The 17,433-nt window shown below is 42.9% G+C and overlaps 1 long non-coding RNA gene across 1 annotated transcript in view; it reads left to right on the top strand.

Moving 5' to 3' along the window:
* Positions 1 to 12,317, top strand: part of LOC138521118 (uncharacterized) — a 60,736-nt gene extending 48,419 nt beyond the window's left edge. Inside the window, exons 2-3 of the long non-coding RNA XR_011282946.1 lie at positions 10,452 to 10,525; positions 11,464 to 12,317. This is a non-coding gene — a long non-coding RNA (uncharacterized lncRNA). The remainder of the gene's footprint in view (positions 1 to 10,451; positions 10,526 to 11,463) is intronic.
* The last annotated feature ends 5,116 nt before the right edge of the window (positions 12,318 to 17,433 follow it).

Raw genomic sequence — 17,433 nt, 5'->3', positions numbered from 1 at the left:
AGGGTGAATAGCAGCTTTGAAACAGAGCAATCATTTATTTGCATGAAAATAATCAGTTAAGTTATGAATTGTTTCTGCTACTACTTGTGCTTTTTTGCTAACTTCACTTTCCCTGTATATACCCATATTGGTATGTGTTCTTGTGTCTTTGTGTTTTGTCTATAGTAATGTTTTATTAGCTACGTATTACATATTTCACAGTACACAAAAATCTATTAAGAAAACAATTATCATTTCATTATTCAACATATTAACATTACGAATATTATACCTTCATCTTGTACACTGCACACCATGTTATGTTTCTGTATCAGTAGCTTAGTATACTAGATAGAACCCCATAATAGAATGCTATTTATATCAATGCATCGTTCAATGCACTAATTAGGGTATGATATTTATTGCAATGATCCTTGACACTTGTTTCGCAACATTATAATAAGAATCCCTTGTACACATATTTCATGAAAAATACATACACATGTGATGTCATCAGTGATGTCATCAATGACATTTGTGATGTCATCTTTGATGTCCTGGGTGTTAGTCTTAGCAGTGCACGGTGGTGGCGCGAGTTATGGTTGCTTAGCTTACCATAACTGGCGAATTTCAAGGGTTTTTCAGTTTTACTTGGAACCATAACATTCCTTTGACAAAGTTTTTTCACTGAATTTCATAGGTTTTTAGTAGCGCAACTTTACCATAACGTCCCTTTAACAAAGTTTTTTCACTGAATTTCATAGGTTTTTAGTAGCGCAACTTAACTATAACGTCCCTTTAACAAAGTTTTTTCATTGAATATATATATATGGTTTTGCAAAAACAAACTAGAAAAGAAATATATACTTCAAACAATTGGTTGGTACAGCCATGGGCTGTTGTATGGCTCTCACCTATGCAAACCTTTTTATATGTTGGTGGGAGGCCACAATAGCCTGGTCTGAACAATATGATGCATTTGTTAATCATGTGGTACATTGGTACCGTTTCATAGATGATTTATTAATCATATGGGAAGTCCAATGGACACATTAGTTGAGTATGTTGGCTGCTTAAATATCAATTAACATAATATACGATTGACTGTAAGCTGTGAAGGACTGGTTTTCTTAGAGGTAAAATTCAAAGTGGTGAAGAATAATTTGACACTCGAGTTATATAGGAAACAAACAGCATCCAATTCTTTATTTCTTTATTACATGCACGCAGTCACTATCCCAATCCGCTCATACAAAGCATACCATATGGAGAACTATTGAGAGCGAAAATAAATTGTTCATATGATCAGAATTTCAGAGTTATGGCTAAATCTATAGGTGTTATGGTTCACCGTGGCAGAAAGGGAAGGCATGGATGGTGGTTACAATGCCCTCTCTCGCTGCTACAAGATTGGCACCTTCCATGGCGCTTGCAACAGCTCCATGCAGACAGACAGTTGAGTTTGCGTTGGGGAACCCGTTATGTTGCCATGGTTACCCCACACGAGGGAATGCCGGAAGGGGATGTTCCGTCCTTCTCCATAAAGGCTTCTCCTTCGGTTATAGGTTAAAGGTTCGAATCAAAAGGTTAGAAATACAATAGGGTTGAATCAAAAGGACCGAAATCAAAAGGTTCAAAAAAAAAAATTATATATTTTTTTGGGGGGTCCCCCCCAACCCCTGTTTTTGTGGTAAAAATCAAATTTTTTACCTAAACGGAAACCCCCCAAAAAATATATAATTAAAAATAAAATGTGAACCTTTTGTTTTCGGTCCTTTGGCCCAATCCTATTGCATTCGAACCTTTTGTATTTGCACCTTTAACCGGACACCTTCCCCTTCCAGCATTCTGTGCTTCTTATGAAAGTTGTGTTTTGCGGCTTCCTTACTGCCCTACTCATCTTCCTAAACACTTAGAAAACCTTGTCTGCTGGTTTGAGAGGATTCCTCGCCTCCTCTCTTTCCTTTCTACATTTGGATTCCTGCGAACAACGGTGAGCGGACTTCTCGATTTTGGCACCGTCCCCCTATCCCTCGCTTTGTGACGCCTGTTCTCTAACAGGCTTTCTGTATTCCCCACACATCCCGCTTGCTTAGGGGCATGTGCTCATGCTTTCCATCTATAACATCGGACTGCAGAGCAGGGTTGCTGGCTGCCCTTCACTCAACGTTTCTTCGCCTTCCCCATACTGACCTCGGCTTACTAACGGACTGCTTTGAATACCCTCAGCTTAACGTTTGAACGCACGTCTTCAACTGCCCTCGGAGCACCATTTGGATTGCTGTGGATTTTCCTTGCTTTGTTCTTCTGTGACTTTGGAACTTTTGGTGGACACCTTGGCAAGCCGCTTTGCAGTATTCAGGTGCCTCGGATAGAGTTGTTAGAGGGTCCTCGTGCCACCCAGGCAGGTCACTACTAAACCTTCCTGTTTATTGTTTTCTCCTCCATGCATTGGAATTATTACTTTTGTTTGTGCATCACCTACGAGTCAAGAGTGAATATGAAGACCGCTGCATACCACAATAGAATACTTGCTCACTTACCACATCTTCAGGTTAGTCTGTCCTTTCTATTCTTCTGTATCTACACCACTATTAAGATTCTAAAGTTTTCTTATCCTTCTTTACAGCTTAGTGCATACTATGATGGTATGATTTGCTCTTTTGCTCTACCCACCCCTCTGTCTATATGTCTAAACAGACAGAGTGGTGTTTAGGGAAAAAGCTCTTCCTGAGCTCAGGAGACTCCGGGTTGGGGTTACTATACTGCCGAATTGGGATTTCGAAGTTGGGACTCTCACAAGTATTGTATCCGGTAAGTGGTGAAATAACAATAGGTAACCACTTTTTAAATAGAGGTTACTCACATAAAACAATATACCAAGCCTATCCGAAAACAAAACTAATAACAAGACAAGAATTGCTTGTCAGGTACATTACCCAGTATGCTGACCACAAAAGTGATGGGTGGAAGGTTTCGAATGAATCTAAACCACTGGCAATTGCTCTGGGCAACCTTCCACACCACCGTTTTTTAGCCCGTCTGCGCCATTGCAAAAGGGGACCAGCAATGTGCAAATCAGTCAGCAGCTGCCGCCACCGAAGGTAGCAGCCCAGCCCGAACTGCTAGGCCAGGTCCCCTCTGCACAGAAAACCAAGCAACCCCAGACATGTTTTGGCCTTGTTGGACCTCCTCAGTGAGGTGCAGCCTGGTTCCCTGTGGCGCAGCGAGCAAGGGACCCACGTCTGGGCATACCCTCTCTCACAAGGAGAAACAAACTGACCACAAAAGTGATGGGTGGAAAGTTTCGAATGAATCTAAACCACTGGCAATTACTCTGGGCAACCTTCCACACCACCGTTTTTTAGCCCGCCTGCGCCATTGCAAAAGGGGACCAGCCATGTGCAAATCAGTCAGCAGCTGCCGCCACCGAAGGTAGCAGCCCAGCCCGAACTGCTAGGCCAGGTCCCCTCTGCACAGAAAACCAAGCAACCCCAGACACGTTTCGGCCTTGTTGGACCTCCTCATTACCCAGTATAACATCCCATCGGTTAACATCAAACAAATCTTTATCACTCTTCAAAATAGACCAGTGTTTTCTAAAGATCTTAGAAAAGTCTTGCTTAGGAGTCCCCAAATCACACACTCTAAAGCCCCTTCACTTAAGGATAAATTAGAACCCAGCATGCTAAAGGAGGTGGTTGAACACCAGTCACTGTGGTCTAATTGTTTTAGCTACAGTAAAGGCTTCCTACCTTGCAATACATCTAAGATCTGTAATCTAGCTCTCAAGGGCAAAAGCGTGCAATATGGAAAACATACAATATGGCAAATAGAACACACTGGCCCACATTACGAGGTTGGAGGTAACCATGCCGCGTTAAGAGGCATGGTTGCCTCCTTATCGCATACCGGGCCCGGGTTCCTCAAATGAGGACGTACCGGGCCATCCCAACCTTGGCAGACCCGGTAATTCCTCGTCCGAGGAACCCGGTCCCGGCCCATCTCCATTCCCATTCGGGCCCCCATAGGGCTCAATGGGAATGGGGAAGGAGCTAACAATGGGCCTGTTTATAACGGGCCAATTGTTAGCTCCCTGGTCTCCCGCGGGACCCGGTAAGGATGCCTGGTTTTACCAGGCGCCCATTGCGGGTCCAGCGAGGAAACCTCGTAATAGGGCGGAATGGGTTTACCGGCACCGGCACCATTACCGGTGCCGGTAAACCCATTCTGCCAACCTCGTAATGAGGGCCACTGTAACATGTAAAACCGATTTTGTGGTCTATTATATTGATTGCCCATGTATGATGAGTTGGTTCTGCCACTATACCACTCAAACTAAGAATCTTACACTATAGAGCGATCAAAAATGTGGACGCTAATTACCCTTTGGCAGACATTTTCCAAGTATTCATAACAGTGATGTCTCTCAAATGAAGTTTGGTGTTCTGGCACATGAGAAAGCACATAGACGTAAAGGAGACAGAGAAAAACAACTTATATGCTTAAAATCCAAACTCATCACTAAAATGGAAACATTAAAACCAAAGAGTCATAATAGTGATGAAGAGTTATGTTTTTTAAAGATAGCACCATCTTTGTGAGCCTAGATCATCTGGCTATACTCCACCACATGTATTCTTCCCCCTTTTTGGTTGTTACATCAGCTGGGATCTGATATTTCATCATGATCATTGCACAAGAAATACATATTGTTGCATTTGGTTGAAGTATTGATATGTTTTATATGTATTATGCCCACTGGAGCTGAACTGTAACGATTCAGCATCAACATGCTTATTACTATATGAGGTAAGTAAGAGATCTACTAATGTGTCGATGTATGATGTTGTATTATAACCATACCATTAATTACATAGACAATGTGTAAAAAATACATAATAGTTGTACATCATGTGGAACCGGAGGGTTTGCAGCTACTGATACATTATATCAGTGGTTATTTCTAAACATCATACTGTTTCTCCATACGTTAAAGAGTTATGCATTGAGCAACGAGGCACATTTAAACATCATGTTCTATTTCAAGTATGGATTATAGAATGGTACTACGGTGTATACCATCATGGAGTCTTAAACTAATTTTTTTTACAGCGTTTCTGCACAAGCCTTTAATTAGCACCAATTAATTGTGTTTGTAGATAAGAACGGAGCAATTTGCAATAATTGTTAATGATGCATTAGCACTTTGCTCGGTCTAATAGTATTTTAAAAAATAAAAGCGAAGGGCACCACTTGTAGGAAATAAAATAAAGTACAAATAACAAAATAAAAGTACAATGAAAGCCATACGAGATGGCCATATTTTATCATGCTAAGATGGCAGGCGTTTTTCGATGAGAGTGTCAAGCTTACACAAGGCTGTCATGTGATTCTTGAACGCATAACCTAATGCTATATTACAAACACCAGGCAGTTTGTTTATGGCGTTAAGCACCCGTTCCAGGGGCTGGAACAGGTGTTAACAGCCCAGCAGCCCAAGTTAAAAGCCAGAGTGAAGCAAGGTCTTTTTACGAGGGATCCGGGATGTTAACACACGTTCCAGCTCCTGGATCCGGTACTTAACACCATTAGCACCCTGGGTTAGCAAAGCTGCATTGAACGGGATGCGTGAGGCGTCCCGTTCAATGAATGAAATCCTTTGTCAAGATGGCCACGATAGACAGAAACGGCAGGGCTCTTCGGAGACCCTCTCCACTTTCCATGGTGGCCGGAGAAGAGGGAAAGCAGCTGCGGTGTGCGACCTGGGCTGCCAGAACAAACAGGTAAGTGAGCATGGGAAAAGGGCAAAAAAATTAAAAAATAAGGGAACAGAGGGTGGGGGACGATGGCCACCGGGGGAAGCCGGCTGTCAGGCGACATGGAAGGCAGGCTTTCACCGGCAGTTCAAGCCAGGTTCTAACCGTTTCTTAGTCACGGAAATCTTCCTGCGTCACCCCTACAAAAACATCCCATTGATAAAACATGTTGCTTCCCTCATGAATATAGTCCTGAATGACTAACCTAACTTCTCATTAGTTCTTACATACTTAGCCCATTATTTTGAGTGCTTCCACAAGTAAATATAACTAAACTCGTCAATAACTTACTTTTAGGGTGTATTGATTTTAGGCATGTAGGGCCTCATTCTAACTTCGCTGGTCCGGAAACAATGGTGCTGTGTCATGATCCCAGTAAAGGAGCACAGTTCACATTCAGACATACCAGGTAAGCAAGGAACTTCACATAAGTCAGTGGGTCAACAGTGGCTACAAGCCTGGCACAAATGGCATTTGTCTCATTCATAGCATTGCACCCATAGGCTCACATAGCGCTTACATTGTTTTTCATACTCAACATGGCCGCCGCCAAGTCCATTGTCAACTTACAGCACATACTATACCTATTGCAGAGGGAGTTACTTAAGCCCCGCCTCTGCTGGAGCGCTCACTTTGCGTCTTCTCCGTTGACAGCGGGTAACGCTACCGGCAATCTCCTGACAGAACCTGTCAAAGAAAAGAAAGTTCACAGACATTAGTTATCACAGAAAATCAACATAATTCCATTGTTTTTTAGAAGACTTACCGAACTGAAGTATTTCCGAAGCATTTCTTCAGTCAGCTGTTTATTTCGTAGTCTCCACATCTTCTGTCAGAAGTTCCTTCACAGCCGCAGCATCTTCTTCACAGCAGTCTTTGTTTGCGGTCGCAGTGCCTTCATTTAGAAGTTTCCTCAGCAGACTCTGCATTATCCGAAGGCATTTCATCCACAGCTTTCCGAAAACCTGCAAAAAAAAGTTATTTTTCATTAATGAATGCACTTATACAAATAAGAAAGAAGGAGTTTTACATAAGTTGCTTACCTTAAGTTCTAGTAAGTTTTCTTCACTTAGTTATTACCGCGCTCGTCTCTGAAGGCTAGTTAAGACGAACTTACGTTTGTTAAACGTTTCTTCAAACCGAGTATAGTCACAGCCAGTCCGCAGCCATTAACCTTTTCTGAGAACCAAGAACCTGCAAGTTAAAAGGGAAAATATTAGAAAGAGAGCATAGGAACTGCGCAGAATCTAACAAACTATAATATTGTTTCACCGAATACTTACCCAAGATAATTCTAGAAAAGCAAGGACATTATTCTGACAAGAATCATTTCAATACTGCAGCCTTTCAAGTTAAAGGTTTTCTTACCAACACGCCCCTGTAGAATACATAAAACATAAACACAGGTGAGAAAGGAGGGATTATCAAAGGCGCACTGCTATACCGTTTTTTTCCCAGCAAAATAGAAATTACAGTAGTTTAATTAATTATAATTATAATTTATATTTGTTGTTTTCACAGAAAAAGAATCCAAAAGGTTCCCAAATAAAAGATCCTCATGCTGAGAAGGCATTACGTGCCGCGGAGTCCTAGGTCAGCCTTACATGCTGGTAGGCTTACCGGCACCGTTGTTTTCGGAGCAGCAAAGTACAAGTCTGCCGGGCGGGTGCCCTCCTGCCTGGCAGGTCTAACTTGCCAGTCTGATATTTGTCTCTAAAATGAGAAGCTTTGTTCAAGATACCCGAGATGCTAGTTCCAAAATTGAAGGCTGTAATTTTGATCCATCGGAAAATGTATTATTGTGCCTAGACATACGTCCCTGTATACTAACATCCCAAAAGGGCAACTTTGGAAGCAATAGAAGAAATTCTCCTTAAAAGAGATGATGAGCACCCTGTTAGTAATTATTGTATTCTGTGGTGTGCAGATACAGCTTTAACAAATAACTTCTTTCAATGTTTGGGTCAATTCTACAGTACAGGTTGAAGGTACTGGCATGGGAGCTGCTATGGCACTCAATTTGGCTAATCTGTGTATCGACATGTTCGAACAGACAGTGGTGTTTTCAGAAATAAATCCCAACAAGTCCAAATTGATTAAGTGGCTGAGATGCATTGACGACGTATTCATGATTTGGCAAGCGAATTTGGAGGAAGCTAATGTTTTTTTGACCTGGCTCAATACCCAGAATAGTTATTTGAAATTCACTGCAACCACAAGTATTGTCGAAGTTAATTATTGGACTTGACAATATTTCATGGAAGGGCTCCTTATTGCTGAAGCCCTTTGTCAAAACTACAGACAAAAATGCATTACTCCACTACAATAGTCATCATGCACGACATGTAAAATCAACCTCCCCTTTGGATATTTTGTATGCTTAAAGCGCAACAGCAGCACAAGGGAGGCATGTGAGGAAGGAGCTACACTGATCGAGAAGCTGACATTGCGAGGTTACCTGCCTAGAAAAGTTAAACAGACAGCGAAAAGAGGGTTCAATAATAATAGAGAGGCTCTATTAGAAAAAAAAAAGATACATTTGGACAAGAAGAAAGAGAACCCCAGGTGTTTGTTAATGCCTTCAGTAACTTATCCTATAAAGTCAAGAATATTATCAAGAAAAACTGTAGGAGAGTGATGACTACACCACCCCCTTTAATGGTGTTCAAGAAGAATACTGGCATATGGAATATTGTCATAAAAAATAAAATACATACCGATAACGGCAGTATGAGACAAGGCACCCTATGGGGTCTACCTCATGTCACGGGACACCACCCGGGTGGACAATACACAATGTATGCTCAAACTAAGAAAACAGAGGCAGTGAATTTGGGATTAATTCGAGATTGGCAACTCAAAGAACATACCAACTGTAATACTGCAAATGTGGTATATATGATTAGGTGCCCTTATGGATACATGTATATTGGTAAGACGAATCGCAAATGAAAGACAAGGATGATTGAACACAGCAGCTGTTAAAAAAGAAAATCGAACAAGCCCCTTTAGTCAAAACATTTTTGGAAATGAAACATTAATTCAATGACTTTGAATGGGTGATTCTGAAACAGGTATAAGGTAAATCATAGACAGATTTTAATAAAAAACGTATCACCTTGGAACAAAAAGATTTTTTTTACCAAAAGCTGCATTGGAGGTCTCAATAAAAGGATTGAGTGGCATAACATCAAGTGGTATACACTGTTGGGTCATCCTTGTGATGCATTTGGATCGCATATAGGGGCATGCAATGTAAGAGGGTATGCAATGTAAGAGAGGGTATGTTAACCCCTATCTTGTATTAGATTGTAATACATGTATTCCATATTTGGTTAGGTATGTGACTCACTTAACTACATCTGGCGATGACAACACAAGAAATAATGTGAAAGAACGTCGTGCTCTGGAGCCTGCTGGGTCGTTGATATGGGGGTGGAAGAAGCGACATTTAATGTGCAACATGTATCATGCTATTTTTTACAAGTGTAAATAATTTAAATACAACACAGTGGGCCTCATTACGACCCAGGCGCTAATGGGTTAACGACGCCATAAAAGGCTGCAGCGCCGTTTACCTATTAGCACCTAATTACGAGGTCCCTTTGCGGGACCCGACCTTAACGGCTGGTGTAGACCAGCCGTTAAAGTAAGGACCCGCAAAGGGACCTTGGTGCTAATTACGGTGCCGCAATTTGCGGCACCGTACTTAGCGCCCTCCCCATTCCCATTGAGCCCTATGGGGCAAAAATGGGAATGGGGAAGGGCCATGGAGGAAGGGGGAATTACTACCCCGCCAACCTTGTAATGGGCAGGTAATTCCCCCTTTCTCCATGGTGGAGTCGGTAACTTACCGGCATGGACCATGGTGCTAATAGCACAATGGTCTTCCGCCAGGGTCGTAATGAGGCCCAGTGTTAATAAGGTGTGTTTGAATTCCCTCAAATATATATTGCTGGCTGAATCTGTTACAAGTAATATGCTTTATGTGGCATATGAGTAACAGAACTACTGATACCATGAGTCTTAGCGCAGCAGTACGACCTTCCCTGTTTAATGTGCAATGTGTTATAGCCTGTGCTTTACGAGTGTAAATCATTGAAATGCATCACAGTGGCTATTATGCTTGTTTGAATATCCGAGAACACATATTGCACTCTGACTCTCTTTTGAGCAGTGGGCGTAGTGTGGCATATTAGGAACCTAACTACTGATACCATAAGTCCTAGTGGATCATTAAGACACTCCCTGTGCAACGTTTAATCAGACATGCCCATATGAGAACAAACAGAAGCACTTGTTTCTTTGTTAAGGGACTCACCCAGGTTTGGAGTTTGACTCTATAATTTGGTCATCTATGCCAGACGACACAAGTCCCTAGAAGAGGTAATAAACAACGGTTCCGGGACCATTCGGTTACTGCCTGGGGATGCCTTAACATTGGAATTGAACCCATTTCCATCCCTAGAGTACACCATGAGATTGACCTGCACGTGCACTAGAAAAACAGAAAATAGAAAAGAAAATACTACGTGCCTAAAACCAATACATCCTGAAAGTAAATTATTCACGAGTTTAGTTATATTTATTTGTTGAATCATCACTTGATATAATGGGCTATTCACAATCTCCCATGCATGTGTTTGTTTGCAGTGGCAGTTCACCACTAATAGGGAGCTTCTGATGAGATGGAAATTCACCTTTCCTAGTCCGCGGGGACTAAGTAGGTAAGAACTAATGAGAAGCTGGTTAGTCAGTCAGGACTATATTCATGAGGGAAGCAACACGTTTTTATCAATGGGGTGTTTTTCTTTGTAGGGGTGACGCAGGAAGATTTCTGTGAATAAGAAACGGTTAGAGCAAGATTGGAAGGTGCTATTTGGTGGAATGGATGCACGTGAGACTTCTTGTAACCCTGGGGATGTAGGGTGTTCTCTATAAATAGAGGTTTAACAGTGTACGTGTGTCATCAGTCACTTTTTCAGAACACATACCCTCCCTGAAGAATGACCGGCACATGTAGCCATTAAGGACAGACATTTATAAGTAGGGGAAGATATCACCATTAGCTATACATTATGGTCAGAGGACGCAGACTATGGGTATTCAAGTGACAAAGACTTGGTCTTCAAAATGTATCGGATTATTTGTGTTTTGTATCATAAGATATACATTACTGATGTAAAAGTTTTAAATGAATGTGTTTATATATTGAATGTACATTTTGAATAAAATGTATTGCTACCTGTTTATTATATGAATGGGGAGTAACATTTTGCTAAGCACTGTATGTACCGCCTCAGTAATGTGGATACACAATCTCGATATGGTTTAGAGACTTTCCTTTTGTTGTCATAATACTGCCTAAAAAGCTTTCCATTGTTAGCAAGAATGACCTGGCTGAGTGGCCACAAACAATGCTCCTGTGGGTTAAGACATGAAGAAAATACTTTACACTTTTTGTTGATATGACCAATTCTCAACACTTTGAGAAGAACGTGTTTTAAACTTATTTTGGAAAGTTCAAAATTAGGGACAATTTACGAATGCCATGTGTTTATTTATGAATTTTAATTTTATATCTGATGTTTGTACCTTTTTAAAGGAGTTGTTCAAAAGTTATGTCAGACGGCAAATAAAATTATTTCCTTCCTTCCTTCAATAGGAAAGCGAGAACCTAAAAGGAGATATCGCCATTTTTGGAAGGCTTGTTTTATGGACAATAGTTCCTTCTCCAATAAAGTGTATTTGAGTTCAGAACGGGACAGAGTCTTGGAAATCTAAGCAACTGGGAATCCATCACCCGAAGAAGACCTCTGTTTTAGCACAGCACCTAATGCACCATGGGAGACATCTGATTCTACAATCAATTCTTTTGACTGGCCAGGGATTCATAACAAAGGAGCAGAAGTAAAAGCGGATTCCAGGAGATCAAATGCTCTTTGAACTTTTGTATTCCAAACGTATCTTACTAATTTTTTAAGTAAAGGAGTGAGGGGTAACAACAGACAGGCAAAGGATGGTATGAATTTTCGGTAAGAGTTTGTGAACCTCAGAAACCATTGTAGTTCTCGTACCGAAGATGGTACAGGCCAGTCAAGGACTGCATGCACTTTGCCTGGATCCATACTGGTCCCTTGTGCAGAGAGCACATAAACCAAGTAGTGGATTTCAGAATGATGAAACTCACATTTTTCAGCTTTGACATATAAATGGTTCTGACAAAGACTTTGCAGTAACTCCAACACACGGGTAGCATGATACGCTTCTGAACAAGAAAAGACCAGAACATCGTTGAGGTACACAATGACAGTGTGGAAATGGAGATCTGAAAAGACGTGGTCCATGAAACACTGGAATATCGCAGGGGCATTCGAGAGGCCGAACGGCATAACTCAATATTCAAATGGGGTACAAAAAGCAGTTTTCAATTCGTCACTGGGATGGATTCTGATGAGATGATGGCCCCCCTTAAAATGAGTTTAATAAAGGTGTTTGCTCCCCTGATGGCCTCTAGAATTTCCGGTATAAGTGGTATAGGGTATCTATCATGGATTGTAATCTAATTTAGATCCCTATAGTCTATGCAAAGATGGAGGTTAGTGGTGTTTGTCTTGGGGATGAAGAAGAGAGAAGCACCCACAGGGGATTTAGATTCAGTGATCAGTCCATTCTTCAGATTAGTCTGTAAATATTCTCTAAGAGCCTGCTTTTTGGTTTCAGAGAGAACATACATACATCCAAACGGAACCGGTTTATCAGGTAGGAGGTTGATACAACATTCATCGCTACAATGTGGAGGCATTACTTTAAACTGGTGATCTGAAAAAACAACAACATGCCCCCTCAACAGTTGAAACAAAGTTGTGCTGATATGGAGGATTGGGTAAGGACTGAGTACAAGGGCCATTGATGCTCAACAACTAATTACTCCCATGGTTGTTCAAATTTTGATTATGTGCTGTAAGGGAAGAGCTAGTAACAGGCACAATGTCATTGGGAGCAGGCTGGATGGCCTCAACGTCTTCAGGTCCCTTTATGTCCATTAGGGCTGAGACCCTCTCCTGCTCTCGGCAAAGTTCAGATAAGTTCACATTTACTTTTGAGCTCTCTGGTGTTTTGGTCATGATATCCTCATCCTTTGGGGACTCAACAGTGGTCATTCGTTGCAGTTTTCATGGATAACACCTATCCCTTCTGGGACAGGTGCAGATACGAGTTGAGAGAGGGGCTAACGGGCAGTTCCAGTCTGCAGGCGCAGTTTCTGGGGCAGACGTGGGTACTAGCTTTCTTGGGTGCCTAACAAGGCTAATTAGATGGATGTTGCAAGGAATAGTAGCAAAACTAGTTGGGAGCCACTTGTTGGTCATCAGCACTTGGAGGCCAGGATTATTGCAGCTCTGACATTACTGCCCTCTGACCCATTGTGATGTCTCTTGTGCAATAATATACCTGAAATTTCATGGCTAGTTTTAGCCAACGTGTCAGTGCCTGGGGCTTCAGAGGTTGGGTTGGCTGAAATAGCTGCAGGATTAATTCCACCCCCTGAGCACCCTGGGCCACAGCCATAACATCACAGTTTACCATGGACATTTTAGGATGAGTCTAGTCTTTCCCAAAGCCTTGTGATCTCTATTCTCGTGAGCATTCCATTCCTGCTGCTCTGAGTAACTAGCCTCCATTCCGTTACCTATGGCGCTGGACATACACAGATGCTCTCTTGCATTGAAAGCCTGGGACTTGGCCGCACTGGTTTCATGGCTTGTGCTAAAAAAACTGGTTGATTTCTTGAATCAAGAAATAGGCATACCCGTAATAGTTGTGGAATTCTGTGGTGATTTCTTCTTTAAAGGGGTGCCAGAACCTGGTGTATTGGGGCCACCAGCTGCCTCTTAAGTGTCAACATTTTACGTTTTACCTTTATCTGTTCCTCCCCCATGTTGATATTATTGCGGTGAGGCAAGGTTCCATTTGGACTGGCGAACATAATACGATGTTGCAGTTTCTCACCTGGGGGTCGGGTTCTCCCGTTGTCTGGTTGACTTCTGCTGCTTGCAAGACAGAAGTCTCCAACTCCTATGACTTCCGAACTCCCTTCGGTCGTCAAACTCCCACACCCTTCGCCCGAGGGCTTCACCCTGCAGGGGGAGGCCGGGGCTAAAAAAGGAAAGAAGGTGTGCCCCCAGCAGCAGCTTACCCATACATTGACAGCCAGTGTCAGAATGGCGCTGGAGTCCCACGCCCTTTCCCTGTGGCTTCTCCTTGCGGGGGGGGCCGGGACCCAAAAAGAAAAGGGGGCATGTCCCCCAGCAGCAGCTTCCCCCTGACATTCCACAGCCAGTGTCAGAATGGCACCGGACTACCGCACCCTTTCCCCCAGGGGATTTCTTAAAACTGCCCTTCTTCTATGCACTTGACACAGGATTCTTTTTTTTCTTTTCTTTTTTATAATCCCTTCTCTCAGTCTAAGACACAACCTTGCGTAATCCTGGCTACAAGCAAACTCTCATGAATAAACTCTTTATCACTTTCCACCAAACTTCTGCAAGCAAACCCCCAAAATATGCAAACAACTCCCTCCGACTTTTGTTTGTCAAATCGATGATCTCATTCTTACATCCATGGATCGTCCGAAGCCTTAGGAATTGCTCCTCCCACAATCGGCCACTCTTCCTTCCGGCCTGTGGGGCGTCCTGTGGGGAGTCGGCAGGATTTCCTCCAAAGGGATCCTGTTGACCATCTCAGTTCACGTGTGAATGGTTAACCGGTCCTCACATGTCACTTCATAGTCCTTTAGACTTGCAGCAGAAAAAACTATATAATTCCGAGGGCATCGGTCAACCGTCCTCTGCTACCACATGATAAAAAGGGGTGGAAACCCCAGGGTAAGCAGCAAGGACATGCCTGTGGGAAATCCCATGGCCAAAAATCGAATAGTCCAAAGAATTTGACAAAGATCTGTTTTATTTAAGAAAACCCATATAAAAAAGGGATAGCTGTTGACATCAAGATAATTTTCAAGCTCTATTTCCAGGCATGACAATGGTTTAAAAATGAGTATTACATCATTATTGACGTTTCATCCTAGAAAACATATGAAATGGGGGGATTGATTAAGGTGATCAGCTAGATATCTGTTCTATAGGGGTTAGCACGTTCATTGCCTGCACACTATCTGGTGGCTCCGCCTGAGACCACCTACTAAACTGATACAGGTGAAAACACGTCATCATACTACATCATCATGGGCTGTTGCAACATTTGGAGATGAGCGTTAGTGGTGGGTAGGCATTGTTCAGCCTTGGCAATTCGGAAGGTTACCAGAACATGAGCCACAATAGGGTCTGCTGAGAACGGCACCAAGGTGCTACTTTTCCCAGTAAGGTTACCATTTCTGATTCTCTAGGCCATAAACCAGGACATTTAGCTTTCAACTTTGCATTACCTTGTATCTTTTGTCCCGGGAACTAGATGGGAATGAAAGCCTTAGCCTGTCCGTCCCTGAATCTGATGAATAGGCGTTATCCTTCACCTGTAGGTCACGTGTGTGGAGACCACATTTCTGATCAGCATTTACTAGGATTTTAGCCGTTATTAATGCAGGTGTCTTTACCCTTCCTAGCCTCTGGAGACTTGTTTGATCTACTTTCTTCTCAATATTACGCCTTAATTAATTATTTGTTTCTTTGCTTAATCTAAGAGAAATGTGTCTCACACCTGGGAACAGTTATCTGTTCTCTTGGGTGCTGATCCAGCTCCTCCCCGTGCATGATATCCGTGACACAGGCTATACGATTGTCTGGGCTGCTCAGGTCTGAATTTTGTGCTACCTCAGCGAGCCAGGTCCCCCTGCAGCTTCAAAGGCTTCTTCATGTCTCCCATTTACTCCATCCTGGCTGCATTGTCCTTCTTGTTTAAAATGGCCACTCATTCTTGCTGTGTTTCTGCATTAAGCAAGCTTTATGTGTATTCTCATGCATCTTGCGTTTCAGCGTATGTATGGAAAATGTGTTTTCTAGCCTATTGGATGCAAGCACATTCTTCATGTCTAAATCCTAATTTGACCTTTTGTTTGCATAGCTTCATGGTAAATGTGTATTTGCTTTGTGTATTATGCATCCACTTGTGCCCATTTCAGTGGTGAAGTCATATGCGTCTTCGGTTACAACATGTTCATGTCTTCCATAGTTTGCAAATGTATCTTTTCTTCGATTGGTTCAGGATAAGGTTGGTAGGGTTGCCTCAGTGAGTAACGCGTCTCACCTCTGTGATATGGCGGCGGAGAGGAGGTGGATGATAGAAGCAATGTACACTGTCCATTTCAATAGCATCGAGACAGGGGAGGAGCCGACGTAATGAGTGACACATTCATTAGCCTCTCAACAACTTCCTAGTTGCCACTGACCAATCGTCTCGGTACCCCGAAGGGGAGTGTGTGCCGTCTGCAGCATTAGCAGACGTGGCACCGGCATTGGAAAAGATCTTTGCGTCGCATTGGCTGCCTGAGGAGCTATGTTCTGATGACGTTCCAGAGTGAGGTGTTTTGCGACATTCATGAAGGAATGTGGAATTCACCACAGGAAAGTAACGCCTGTGTGGCCAAGGGACAATGGAGAGGGAGAGAGGTTTATGAGGACGAAGAACAAAGTTTTCAGGATTGCCCATGGACCAAGGTCCTGCCTTTCGGAGGGCGCTTTACCAATTTCTAAGAGAGGGCTGTACCACCCCACACTGTTGGACAGGGGTGCCCCTGGCAGAGGCGCTATTCAACAGGTACCCACGAGGGATGATACCTGACACAGAATAGTGTGTCCCAGGAGTGACTGATGACCAAGCAACAGCGGCAGACCAGAAAACAAGAAATTAGCAGGAGAATGCCCGGAGAACCCTAAAGGACTATGACCTAGCTGTGGGGTACACCCTTTTATTGAAATGCCATTACCCGAAGGAAAGTTGTCCCTGACCTATGATCCTCTGCCTTTTGACATTGTGGATGTGAAAGTGTCCATGATCATGGCATCCAATGGGCACAGCTCAGTGACCAGGAACTCGAGTTTCTATAAAAGGATTGGATTTGACATGCCGGCACCATTCCTGCCATACCCTTCGGAGGTTGAGATGATGGAGGACGACAATCAAAGTCTTTTTCATGGAGTGACTTCGAAGTGTCCAGTGAGCTAGAGGGAATAGTGGACTCTCGTTCCGGAAAAAGCAGAAGCAGAAAGAAGATTTTCGAAGAGAGAATCGAGGGGGCGACCAGCCCGATTACAGGACTATGTAATGAACATATGGTAAAGACTATGGCTATGTTTGTGCGTTTTCTAAATAGGTAACCAATGTTGGGTTGAGTCCATAGCTCTCAACCATTTGTGTTGCAAAGGCGGGTGAAATCACACGATTTTGTTTTTGGCGGGTGAGACGCCCATTGAAATGAATGGGAGTGCTGGAGGCTTGGCGGGTGAGTCAGCCTTTTACAAGGCGGGTGACACCCGCCAAAAGCGTGTGAGTTGAGAGCTATAGTTCTTTGTTGTTATGCTTTCAATTATATGAAAAGAAGGTGGTGAGGTCTAGTAGTGCATCTGACGCAGGTGACGTCAGCCCGCTGGTTAAATAAAGGGGGCGTCATGACACGCAC

Source organism: Ambystoma mexicanum, chromosome 13, assembly GCF_040938575.1.
Source record: "Ambystoma mexicanum isolate Mex_15411 chromosome 13, UKY_AmexF1_1, whole genome shotgun sequence".
In the NCBI taxonomy this organism is placed as follows: domain Eukaryota; kingdom Metazoa; phylum Chordata; class Amphibia; order Caudata; family Ambystomatidae; genus Ambystoma; species Ambystoma mexicanum.
The sequence above is the reverse complement of the archived record's forward strand: the minus strand, read 5'-3'. Positions and strand labels throughout refer to the sequence as shown.